This window comes from Eucalyptus grandis, chromosome 1 (genome assembly GCF_016545825.1).
Source record: "Eucalyptus grandis isolate ANBG69807.140 chromosome 1, ASM1654582v1, whole genome shotgun sequence".
In the NCBI taxonomy this organism is placed as follows: domain Eukaryota; kingdom Viridiplantae; phylum Streptophyta; class Magnoliopsida; order Myrtales; family Myrtaceae; genus Eucalyptus; species Eucalyptus grandis.
This window is the reverse complement of record NC_052612.1, coordinates 33,049,652-33,063,195: the sequence shown is the minus strand read 5'-3', so window position 1 is coordinate 33,063,195 and position 13,544 is coordinate 33,049,652.

Below are 13,544 nucleotides of genomic sequence, written 5' to 3'. Positions count from 1 at the left end.
TATTTTTCTTTCTATGAAAACTTACAGCCGCATGAACATATAAATAATTTCTTATAATTGAAAGAAGTAAATTTTCATGTAAAAGACTTATGACTATCTAAGGGAAAGTAACTCAATCAGTTTGAACCTATTGTACATACATCGTTCGTATAGACCGGAGTTCTAATGAAAGTGCAGAACTCTTACGGAATTGCAATCGGGTGTCGGCCCTTCTAAGTTTAAGTCATCAAGAAGAACATTAGGATAGCAAGTCTCGTTTGTTTGCTGTTTAGATCGATACTTACACCAATTATCACCGGAAGAGTGGAAGGAACGAGGAGAGCTGGCAGCCTTTCTGGACGGACCTATCTGCAAAGGGTGAAGCAAAGGAACCTATTTTAGCTTTCCAAAAGAGATTAAATGTAAGGCTTTTTTGCTTTCTTAATGGATTGCTTGATAGCTAGCCCATCACTTCCTTTCGAAAGCTGACTTGCGCCTAAAATAAACTTACTTGAAGAAAAGGGCCAAGTAAAGCACATATAGTTTTATACGATAGGGTTCAGCCTATCCAGGAAAGCAAAGAAAAGGGCAACGTTCCATCTATCAAGGAGACCTATTTGATCGGCTCTTGGTGCCATTGAATCCCTAATCTTCTTACTCAAAGGGAGTGAGACCACCTAGAAACAGCTTTATCAAAAGATCACGTCTTGATAGATGGAACGATGCCTTTTTCTTTGCTTTCCTAGATAGGCTTACCCTATCGGATAAAACTATATGTGCTTAACATGGACGAATCCACTATCCAACTAGAGAGACTCAGTTTCTTGCTTGAATTGACTTGGCCATACTCGATTTGCTTGTCGGATCGAGGAGATTGTTTGGCTAGGGAAACTTGGGATGGAAGGACTAGATATATTTCCCACTAGCTGGCCGGGGCTTACGAAAGAACTTCCATAGCATTCCTCTTAACGCTGCTAGATGAATCCTTTGCTTAGAAGGAAGGCTAGAAATTGTTGAATCAATTGCTCCTCTAGAATGGCTGGTAAGGCTTTGCATGGTAACATTTCTCTTTTTTTTTTGCTCCCTAGAATATAATAAGAATAAAAATCCATTTGGTAACGTTAGTTAATTTTTCTATTCCTCATAATAGAAAAGCAGCCGAAGAATAGATTTAAAACATAAATAGAAAATAGAAAAAGTAGCTTCTTGTTTTCGAATTTTTTTTTTAGAAATGAGTCATTTTCTTTTTTTTTTCCTTCTTCCTCGTCGCCCATTGCCTGCCACTGTTTGCCGCCCCCTGCCACCACTACCTAGAAGAAAAGAAAAAAGAAAAGAAAAAAGAAAAAAATCTCAAAAAATATAAAAAAAATTAAAAGAAACTCTGTCACAAAAAAAAACTTGTGGATTGTATCAAACGCATTCTTGTTATTTTTCTATTACAAGAATAAAAATTGTGTGCAGTTACCAAACATATTATTTTACTCAAAAATTGTTTTAAGGAGTAGAAATAAAAAGAATTATTTCTAAAAAATTGTTCTTAGAAATAGAAATTTTAATAAACACACCCTAAGATTAAGACTACTTAAGGGCGGATAAACCGTTCACCTAGCGTCATTACCCACTTTTACTAAGGCTAGGCTTAATAGGCAACAAAGAGAATGAAATGTTATTTAGTTGTGGAAATCCTATGTCAAGTGCAGTTATCAAAATCGAAACAGATAAAATACCAGATCGATATCTCATCACTAGCATAATCATAAAAAATATCATTAAAAAAAGCATGAGTCATTATTAAAACATTATAAAGTTGCTGATCTCCCCCAAGAAAATTTGATCACCAGGTTGTGCTAATTCCATACGAAGCAATGCTGAGAAGCGTGTGCCCTTACTCTAGCAATGACACCAAAGATGAAATATAAAGTCCCTATATCCTTATGATTAGTAGAGAACAGCCAACAGATCAGATTTGTCATAAAATTTACGTTCTTTTCTTTACTTCCCTCGTGGGGCTTTAAGAATCTATAGAGTTTTCCCTCGTCTGAATGAGTCTTTTGAGAAAATAGGATTTAATCTACTCTTTTCGTTATTCACAAGTGAATCAAAGGCCTAGCCAATGTGGGGCTCATGACATCACTAGATTGGATTCCTTGCTTGCATTCCTTATTGAAATAGGAGTAGAGGCTTCATTCAATTCTCTGGGTCAAGACTAGTTTTGCTTTCCTTTTAGAGGAAGAATTGGAGGAATTAATCCAGTTCCGGTCCAGAAAGGAATCAAGGAATCTAACCTTCATTAAGCCTCTTACCCTTTACTGATACAATTACTAATTCATAAGATTGACCAGAACGAAAAAAGAAAAACAAAAATAAAGTCCGGCTGAAAGAAGGACAATAGGGAAAGTTCTCTAACTTGGGAAAAAACCTTTGGACCAATCTCTTTTGGACAGAAAGGGTGAGTAGAGTGGACGTGAAACTAAACCTTCCCTCTTCGGCCTAAACTTAGATAGTATAATACGAATGACTACTGGTGTTGAACCGAAACTCGAACAAACCAATCAAGACCAGATAAACAAAGGTTATACATTTTGAAAACAATGAAATATCTACAAGCAATCAACTCATCTTCTATTAGTCAAGTGTAACTGGTCTTCTAGAAGTAAAGGATAAGTGGTACATAGCTAAAGCAAACCCATACCCATAAGAATTAGGTGAAGTTAGGTTCGTTTGTTTTATAATCAATAGTAGACGAAGCATATGCTAATTGAGAATAAATCGACACCTATCACACAGGAAGTTTTCATTTTGTTTTAAAGTACGACATGGTAGAGAGAAACACTATGCTTACAAACAAGGCGATATAAGGGCGTAACCAACGTAGCACCAAAGCGGGCAAGAAAAAGAAAGCACGGCGCGAAGGGACTAACACCAAGAGAAGATTCCACTCCAAGGACAGAGGTTGGGATAGGATGATTACAATCTACAAAAGCAAGAAATCTGAGAATATAAGGGGAAGACCGACCTTAGCATGTTGAGGTGATATCTCAGCCGAAGGAACTTGCCCACCCCACCTTCGAACTTGCCTACCCTCAAACTTAACCAAAGGGAAAGGAATGCTATTCGGCCAGCAGTAGATCAAGGTATACAACTAAGGTACGACCAGTCAAGTTTGCAGACCCCCGTTTTATGTGTAAATCGGACGGAACCATGTATAGAGAACGCACACGGAGTTGAAGAATGAGCAAAACGATGAGCAATAACCAATAAATTATTAACGGGGCCTTAGGAATCGACACTTGGCTCTCACATGCGGATCGATCTCTCTTCAAGCTTAAATTATCTTTCGGTTAGATGAATCTGCGTATTATATTGTTGGGCGCCGTGAATTGTGTTTTGTACGCCCTTTTTAGAATGACCAAGAACATGTTGTTGGCAACTCCGAGGATATGTTAATGACGGGAGTTGTAGAGACTCAAGGCACATGAGAAAGGAATACCCACAAACATCAGCACTAAGTAATGAGATGGGAGGAATCAAACTTTAGACAATCTTTCTCTAAACATAAACATCACGTCTCACGTCATAAATGGGGTTCATGACTTATTTAGGCTTAACCTTATATTATGACTTTCTCTTCACTCTCTCTCGACTTCACTTGATCTTATGCTCGCTTACTTTATGTTTTATATTTTCTAGATTTGATTAAATATGAAAGTATTTTAGCAATATGAATTGCGTTGAATCGGGTTAAATATGAATAATTATATTTATATTGTATGAAAATAGGTTGATTTTAGTTGGACTATTTTCGATCAAACCCATTATTTGACAGACCTATAATATTGACAAATTATTAAAATATTTATAAATAAATTAATATAATTAAAATATGTAAGACTAAATTAATCATCGTATTTTCTCATAACATACGAGCTTCATCTCTGCTGCTAATCTTTAAAATACTGGTAAAGAGACAACTGGCACGTGTTTAAAAACAAGCATGAGACTGCTTCATATCTACTCAGAATAGAGGGACCATTGGTTCGGAATTCGACACGTATTGATAAAGATGTCCATGTCTCCTGTTTTGGCCTACTTTGGAATCTCTGCCATGACCGTACTTTGGAATTGACTCGCATTCTTATTTCACGAGCCATTCAAAAGAACGGAAAAAAGAAAAAAAAGAAAAAAGGAGAGGATCCATCGGGGGTTCCCTATGCTTGGAAAAAGGCTAGATTCTTTTGCCCTTTAGATTTGGGGTCCGAGATTTTCTCCAGCGTTTGTGATAACCACGAGAAACTTTAGAGCTAGTGACATCGTTTATCATTTTAAAATAAAGGGAAATTTTTAAATAAGGGCCTACAGTCTTTATCATTTTCAAAAGAAGACGCGAAGTGAACTTTGTACCAAATAAGGGCCAAAAAATACCTTCATTTTTTCAAAAGAGGATTTAGAGTGGAGTTTGTGTTAAATAAGGACCCAAAGTGATCATTTAGTCTAAAAAAAGAACCTCATCTGTCGGTCGGTGAATAAATGCATCTCCGATGCATATTTCGATACCCTAATTACGGATATTTTTGTCTATTTTTTTTTTTTTAATTTTCAGTTGTCTTGTTCTTTACTATTATTATTTTTTTGGGTCAATAGTGGCACTGTTCATCATCTTCTTCATCCCTTGTTCGTCTTCTTCTCAAGAACATCGGACTTGGGAAGGGCCAGTGAGCGCTGGTCGTTGGTGAGGGTTGGATGCCCATCATCGGCAGTAGGTGAGGGCCACCAAGCCCTTACCGGCCGTGGGCGAGGCTTGTAGGCTAATCCTCACCGATCTAGCGAGGGTGGCCTCGATTGCGGCGGTGCGGTGAGGGCTTGCAAGCCCTCGTTGGCCCTTATTAGTGGCCGGTGAGATGGGCCGACCCTCACCCAAGGCGGCGAGGGGTGATCTCGGCGATGGCCGTGAGGGGCGACCTCCCCCACCTTCGCTCGGCTACTCCACCAACAACCTTGTCTTCTGCTAGGACTACGATTGGGATGCCCACGTTGCTTTCTTCATCCCTTCCTCCCACCACCGCTCCTAGATCGACGACTTTTTTGACTACCCCTTTTGCCCTCAAGGACCTTCTTGTAGGGCCTCGATTTGGATGGCCTCCCTCCCCCATGGCCAGTGAGGGCTCGATGGCCCTTGCCCGCTGTTAGCAATAGGCATGGAGCCTTCACTTGCTGCCAGCAATGGGCGTCGAGCCCTCGCCAGCCCTTACCAACGGCTGGTGCTCGCTAGCCTTTCCCCAAGTTCGGTATTCTTGATCTAGGCAAGAAGAAATGAACAGGGGACGAAGAAGACGATGAATAGGGCAACCAAAAATGAGAAAAAAAAAGGATGAAAATACCGTAATCAAGCCACCGGAATATACATTAAAGATACATCTATTCACCGGCCGGCGAGTGAGGTCCTTCTTTGAAATTAAATGACTACTTTTGGTCATTCTTTGATACAAACTTCACTTCAGGTCATCTTTTGAGAAAATGATAACACTTTGGGTCCTTATTTGAGACAAACTTCACTTCAGGTCCTCTTTTGAGAAAATGATGGCACTCCGGGTCCTTATTTGAAATTTTCCCTAAAATAAATTAATTAACCCATGCTTTCGAGATACTTATTAAGCAATCTTTCCAAGTATTTGGAAAATATAAAAAGACAAGCTTTAAACGCATGCATATCCCATGACACATCAAATGTTTTTGTGATTTGATCTTTTTTGACATCTTGAAATAGATTAACTCTAATTAGCCGGATTCAATTAACATCTCATGGGGACCTGTAAACAACTCTAGCGTTTTTGATAACCATGGGAGACTTTAAGACTGGCGACACCATTTAGTATTTTAAAATGAATTGATTGACAAGCAATGTTTTGAAGTACTTTGGAAATATAAAAAGACAAGCTTTACATGCGTCCATATTATTTACTCTTTTTTTGACATCTTAAAATAAATTAACTCTAACCGGTCCAATTCAATTAACATCCCACAGGCACTTGTAAACAATAATTTCAAAAAATAAAAATAAACGAAATCACTAATGGGGCAAGAGGAGAAAGCAATTACTAACGATCGCTGGTTTTATCTTAATTATTCCATACTTTGCACAAATCTATGTTTAACTTATCCTATCTTCGGCTTTATGTCTTGTCTCCTACTCCTTTCGAGACATGTTGCCACTCATAATTAGGGGCTTAAATCAGGGGGACCGTGAGCTTTTGTTCTCCCCCACTAATCTGCCTTTTTCCTTACAAATGAAGCACGTTTTCATGGAGGCAACATATCAGTAATTAGTAGGACGAAATTCGCTTTCCAAGCCATTTTCATTTCAGGCTATGACAGGATGTAGAAGCAAAAGGTAGATTTAAAAGAAATAGTGTTAGCTTGCCTGAATGTAAATAATGATTTGGGAAATTTCAATTAATGTCCATGTCGTTGGAAGATGCATACTTGTAGACAATCTCTGTTCATATTAGATGGATCCTTATCAAAAAACCAAAAGCAAATTCATAGTTTAACAAAATCACGGACAAGATTATTTGATTAAGTTTTGGAAGCACTTACATTATTTTTTAAGAAATACTTTTTTCATCCGACCAATTTAGACCAAGTAATTATTAAATTATTGACTCTTGAAAACTGTAACGACCTAACATTTATCACAAAAAAAATAAATTTTCAAACAATAGGATGGAAGATTGACTTTGAAGTGGGTATCTTATGTAGGCCATAACTGTGACATTGGCATTTTATAATAACCGCCCTAACATTAATGGATGAAGTAGGTATCGATGTACTATATACAACCTGTGACTATATTATAACTTAATGACCATCGTGCCAATGGCAATGAAATTTCCAATAATCCTGCCCTAGGGTTTAAAGTAAAGAGGTGGTAAACTGGATGGCATTGCTCGTTGGATTCGTTAACAAGCGGACCGGAATTTATTTACGTCTTCCATCAGCCTGGTCAAATCAAGAGAAATCTTGGGAACATAAAATAGGGTTTAAGATGGCTTGATAAACCCCGTATGGCTATTTAGATAAGTGAGTTGTATTTTAATGCTGAACAAAAGTTCATCACATTATTTTGTAAAGGGAACTTTACGAATCAATACTTTCGAAAAGTAATGCTAAATAAATTATATATATTGATCCAATCAATACATCAAAGTGATGGGCGACATTTGATACTACACGAAAAATCATCTACGTATTTAAATATCAATTTGCTAGATCAATTTTCGCATTACAAACCTCTACTTTGTCCGTATTCCTTCGTGAGGGACCGTCAAAACCCTTGATGATATTCCATTTCCACGCTATAAAAGGGGAAGAAGCTGCAGCAGAAAAACCCAGGCCCTAAATAGCTTCTCTTCTCTCTCTAATGAAGTAGAAGAAGAAGAGGAGGAGGAGCAAGTGAAGGTTGTTGGGAGAAGTAGACATGGCGTGATATTGGTCCGGCTCATCTTTCTGTGTTTCGTGCTTACTATTAGCTATGTAATATCTTCAAGACGAGCCGAATCAATATCACTCTTGTATGCTTCTTGTCCTAGTTTTTCTTTCCTTTTTTTCTTTCTGAGATGAAGAGATCTCTAGTCTTGTCCTGTTCTTTTGAATCACAACGTTGCAATTGTCGGTATTTGCCCGGTCCATTTTCTTGTTTTCCCTCCTAAAGCGCCAGATCTTGATGGTTCTGTTCTTTTTTAAAAGATCTTTTGTGCTCCTATGAGGAAGGAATATTTAGGTCATAAATGCGTGATCTTCTCCTAAAATACATCAGACAGCTTCCGCAAGGAGAAACTCCATTTGTTTTGGAAGCTTCTCTCAGATCTGTGGATAAATATATGTATCAAGTTTCATGTTTTTGCACATGGAAGCCCTCTTCTTTTCCTTTCAAATTTCGATGATATCTTGCAATGTGTTCTTTTCCCAAGGACGGTTGTCTGAGTTAACTTTTGAGATCTGCTGGCTACTCTACTGTGCATATATTGCATCAGTCAATACTCTTTTGCTTTTCCGACTGTCCTTTATGAATCACTGCATCTGCATACTCGCTGATAAACTTATTTATACAATGCTATAAAAGCTGTATAGATATCATTGATGGAACGAGTTTAGCCAATATATCCTCGCTCTTACTTATCACTGTTTTATGAGAGCTATTTACCAGATAATCAACCCTTGATTTGACATATTGCAGGATGAAGAAGTGTGAGAAAATGAAGGAGGTCAAGCTAATCTGCATACTCTTTGCTATACTCATACCAAAGAACTACACAATTTCTTACATGCATTCTTATATCAACAGCAGAACTGACCATACATATGTTGCTTAATTTCAACCGCCGGTACTTGCAACTTCAAAAGGCGCATGTTGGGCTACAAGCATGCACTCTTCTGGGAATCCTTGGGTGGAACAAAGATGACCTAAAGAACAGCAAGATGAACATCATGGGGGACTCTCAAGAAATAGTGTGTATCGATTAATTCAAAAGCTATTATCCTGAGGAGCAGTGGATCTAATGTAGATCTCGTTGGAGTTGAAACTGTCTACACACGTCATTTGACGAGAGGAGTATCTCTTTTTCCAGTTGGCATGGGCCAGTCTTCTCAGCCACCGCCCAAACAATCATATACACAAGCATCCAAGAAAGTGGACATGTCGGGTAATTCCGTACATGATGAGACAAATAGAATCAATCATTTATAAACAATACGTAACACTTATTCTTTTTTGAAGCAATCCTCAGAATGGAACCGATGTTTTATGGGGACACTACTAATATGAAATATAGGGTCTTTATGTGATTATAATCTTTATCATGATTACAAAAAATCACTCTTATAAATACATATCATGCAATCCTAATTAGGGTCAAACCACCATAAGTACTCTACCTTTATTCTCTCTTTGACTCTATTCACATGTTATTGTAGAAAGAAAAATGCATCAAATTCCTCAGCATCTCTAATCCAACTCAAAACTTCCTTTATTCCTTTTTCTATCTCATAAATGTCTAATACATCTCCAATTTTTTCTTCTTTTCTACCACCTCGTTACTCTTTTTCCCTTCCCTGCTACTTCAACTATTGTTTTTCATATTACGGTTGTGCACTCAACTTCACTGTCTGTCTCTTATTGTTTCCAACATCACAAACACGGTGTCCATCAAGCTTCATGCACACAATTTTCTTCTGTGGAAATCTCAGTTTGAGCCTCTATTATATGCAATGATTCGCTGGGTTGATGGATTATTTCCGTGTCTGCGTGAAGCTTGTTACTAATTGTTGTGCAGCCAAGTAAATTAGACTAAAGCTTGATTATTAGAACGTTGTCAAGAAACTTGACCAATCCATTTTTCACTATCTTCGGCATCTGAAGTCAATTACAAACTCCCTTATCACAATCGATTACTCCATCTCTATCAATAATTTGGTGATTCAAGCTCTCAACGGGCTTCCATCTAAGTGTGATACCTTTATCACCATGGTCACCAATGACCCTACAATTCTCTTATTTGATGAAATATAGTCTTGACTCCTCATCTAGGAAGAATAATTTTCTCTAAATCAAATGCCTCATCATCATGCTTTGATAGGTCATGCCACTTCACCCACTCCCCTGTTCTAAGGGTCTCGAGGTGGACATAATTTTAGGGGCCAAAAATTTGTTCAAGGACATGGTAAACAGATTTTAAGTAATCAACCAAGCTTGCAATTCTCCTATAGTTGGCTCCACGGTGATTCAAGGCCCTATGTTCCTCCATATACCCAAGGAGGTATTCTCAGATCTAGGCCCCACCTCATTTGTCATATCTATTTGGGGTCAAACACACCGCTCTATGATATAAACAACAGATTGATGATACCAATACAACTCTCAAAGAGATTCTACTTTTTTGTATTATAGAGATTATAAAGTAAAGTATGCTTAAATGTAACTAGAGTAATATTTAGACCAAAAAGATAATACAAAGATAGCATATCCTTTGTTGATTTAGGAAATTGATTGAAATGAAAAGTATTGTAAAATATAGGTAATAGTGTAATTTTGAAAATTTGTATATAGTATCGAAATACTAACTTGACTTTGCTATGGAGAGTTGAGACTAAATTGAATAAAATGAATGTTCAAGGACTAGAATGCACATTTTGCACTAGTTTAGGAATTTGTGGTAACTTTCTCCCTTGTTTAATTCAACAAATGCACTACATTACTACATTGAACATTTAGAATAGTTCCGAGACCAAATTGAATTAATTAAACCTCTAAGGATGATATTGCATACTGGATCAAAGTTTAGGAACTATTAATGTCATTTTCCCTAGAATCTTTGATAAGAATTCAACCGGTCAAAGCAAATTTCACATGATTGAAGGGTGTTTCTTTCTTCTTTTTCTTCTTCCTCTTTTTTTCCAGCTTTTACGTTTAAGGTTGTTTTTGTCCAAATAACGTTAAAATTTAGAATTATTAAGGTGATACATCCTCACTCCAAAAGCAAATTAAAAGACATCCATCTCACTAATCACTATAGAATATATTGCTTAGCAATAAAACTTAGTCAGAACTACAACTTAGAAAAGCATAGCGGCATCAAGCACCGCAATCACATCAAGCATAGAAACTGTTGTCTTCATCTGAGCGTATTCCAAAGGTTGTGGGAAAGTTATGTCATCAAAATTACCAAGTGAGTTTCGGAGACGAAGTTAGGGTCCATTTATTTGAAGGAAACTATTTTTGGAAAATTGCTGCCTTACTTTCCAGCGTTTGGATAACAGAAAACTAATCAATTTTGGGAAAACCTTTTTCATGGACTCAAAATAACAAGCTTAAATCGGAAGAAAACAACTTTTTCTTCTGAATAGAAAAAAATTACTTTCCCAAAACCGCCAAATAAATGAAAACTAACCATTTTCTTTGGAAATAATTTTCATGGAAAGTATTTTCTTTAATCATGAAAGTATTATTAAAACAAACATACCATTATGTTTGTCAAAAAGAAATGGAACCACCTTTAAGGTTTCGTAAAAAACATGATATTTATGAAAAATGTTTCCTTAAAAGTCATTTTCCATGAAAATAACCATATTTTTCAATGTTGACTAAAACCTAAATAGACAAGCACTATGAGATGCTAGTGACTTGGGCAAGGGTAGCCGAAAAACCGAGTATGTGCACTGGGTCTTGACCATGACCTCTGCAGGCCTGGATCTACAGGTTGAGCCTTGGCCCAAGTCTATCGAGGCCGAGTGCCAAAGTCCGTGCTTGTGCCTCCTTACGCCCTAGCCCAAGTCCATCAAGCCAAAGCACGGAACACTATCGAGTTCTTGAGCCCGGTAACATTATAGAACTTTTCCAGAAAAAAATCATTCACAAAGTATTAAAGTTAAGGGAAAAAGCCACCAAAAACCCCAAACTTTGCCCAAAGCGATAAATTTACCCTGAATTTTTTTTTGTGACATGAGAAACTCTAAACTTTGTTAACCGTGACACAATTACCCCACTAAGGATATTTTCGTCTTATTTTTTCTATTTTTCCTCTTTTTTTTCCTTTTTTCTTCTTCTCTCTTCCCTCCGCCGGCCATGGCGGAGGGAAGAGAGAAGAAGAAAAAAAAAAAATCTTTTAAAAAGTAAAAGACAAAAATGCCCTATAGTTTATAGTAAATGTGTCACACATATATAAATTCAGGATTTTTTGTGTCAATAAAAAAGTTTGGGGTAAATATGTTACAGTTGGCAAAATTTGGGGTTTTTCATGTCAAAAAAAAAAAGTTCAGGCTAAATTTGTCACTTTAGACAAAATTTGAGGTTTTTTGTGGTCTTTTCCCTTAAGTTAAATTTGTCACTTTGGACAAAATTTGGGGTTTTTCATGTCACCAAAAAAAAAAAAAAAAAAGAATTCGGGCTAAATTTGTCACTTTGGACAAAATTTGAAGTTTTTGGTGGTCTTTTCCCTTAAGTTAACACTCTTAAAATCAATTGTTGATCTAGAGTGTAGCCAACATTGTGAATCGAATGTCAAGAAGGCAATATAACCGTTGTTAGTCTTGGTAATATTTGATATTGATTTCATTAATTTCACATACGCTCATCGTGAATGAGAATAGTTATCTTCTTTGAAATAGACAATCAAAGACGAGACGTTATGATCCCTGCAATACAGGGTTTCTCAATTTCTTGAAATTATCATCAACTGTACCTAACCATGTTGTACCCTTAAAATCTTGTGTTTGAGGGCAGATGGAAAAACAAGAAAGTTTATGTTCCTAAAGAATAAGAACCCGCTTCTCTTTATATGCTAGTACAGATAGATGGATGGTTGAATGACTGACTCGTTGATATCTTAAACCCTAGTAGTTCATGTAAATTAGATGTATTGTTGAAAAGATGATCCATCAGATATGCTAAGCAGGGCAACATCTTAGGTTGTTAGATTGAAAAGTGGCTCATTTGAAAATCGCTAGGCCTTTGACTCAGTAAAAATAGAAGATGGTAATTGAAAAATTGGATAGAAGGAGACATCTACAACATCGGGTGGACAAGACATTGTGCACTTTGCATGCACACGCTACGCCCACGGAAGAAGAAAAATAAAAAACGGATATGATGTATGGTAACCAGCGATTGTGGCTCATTTTAGAACTTATGTTTCACTACTTCAAGATAGTTGGAAGACTGCTATTGTAGTTTTCTCGAAAATTCTGGTATATGGTGCATGATCTCTCCTAAGAACATGTTTGTTCTGTCAACTTGCTTCTTTCGACTATTCGACGATAGAAGTTGCTCAAAGAGAGAAAAGAAAAGAAGAGAACTTGCGTAGTTCCAATTAATAAAACAAGCGATCACTTTCTGTCAACTTACGGCTGATCGAAAACAAGATGCTCAACATAATTTTCAGCTAGCAGAGCCCTCGCACAATTTGGTACTTTCGACTCTTGTTTTTTTTTTTTTCTTTTTTCTTTTCTTTTTCTTTTTTCTTTTTTCCGATCAAATGATACTCCCGCGTCAAAATGCAAATGATTGTATCAGCAGCTATACGAGGAAGAGGTAATCTGTCCTTTCGGGAACTGAACTGAAGGAACATCGCAGATCAGAGTAAATGGCTGAATAAACCCCAGACATGTTGATGTTAATGTCCTCTGCAGTCTTCACTACTTTGTAACCTAACCCATGTGTAATCTTCTCTCGGTATGGTTGCTTCATGCAAAGTTCTAGGGGCATCCGGTTCCTGTTTTGTTTCAATTGGATGACGGACAGGCAAATGGAGGAAAAGAAAGAACAAGGTTCCATGTGATACCGCCTCAGCAAGGAAAACGAGAAGAAATTTTAAAATGACTATGGAGACAAGCGAACCTTTTTCTAACAATGTAAACCTAACCTAAATTGTTCCGCCTATGAAACAAGAATAAACATCTGGATGCTAGTATAGAAAGAAAGATGGATGGATGAATGATTGATTCGTTGATAGCTTAAACCTTGGCAGAGCATCTGTACTGTTGAAGAGACGATCCATGAGATCTGCTAAGCAGAG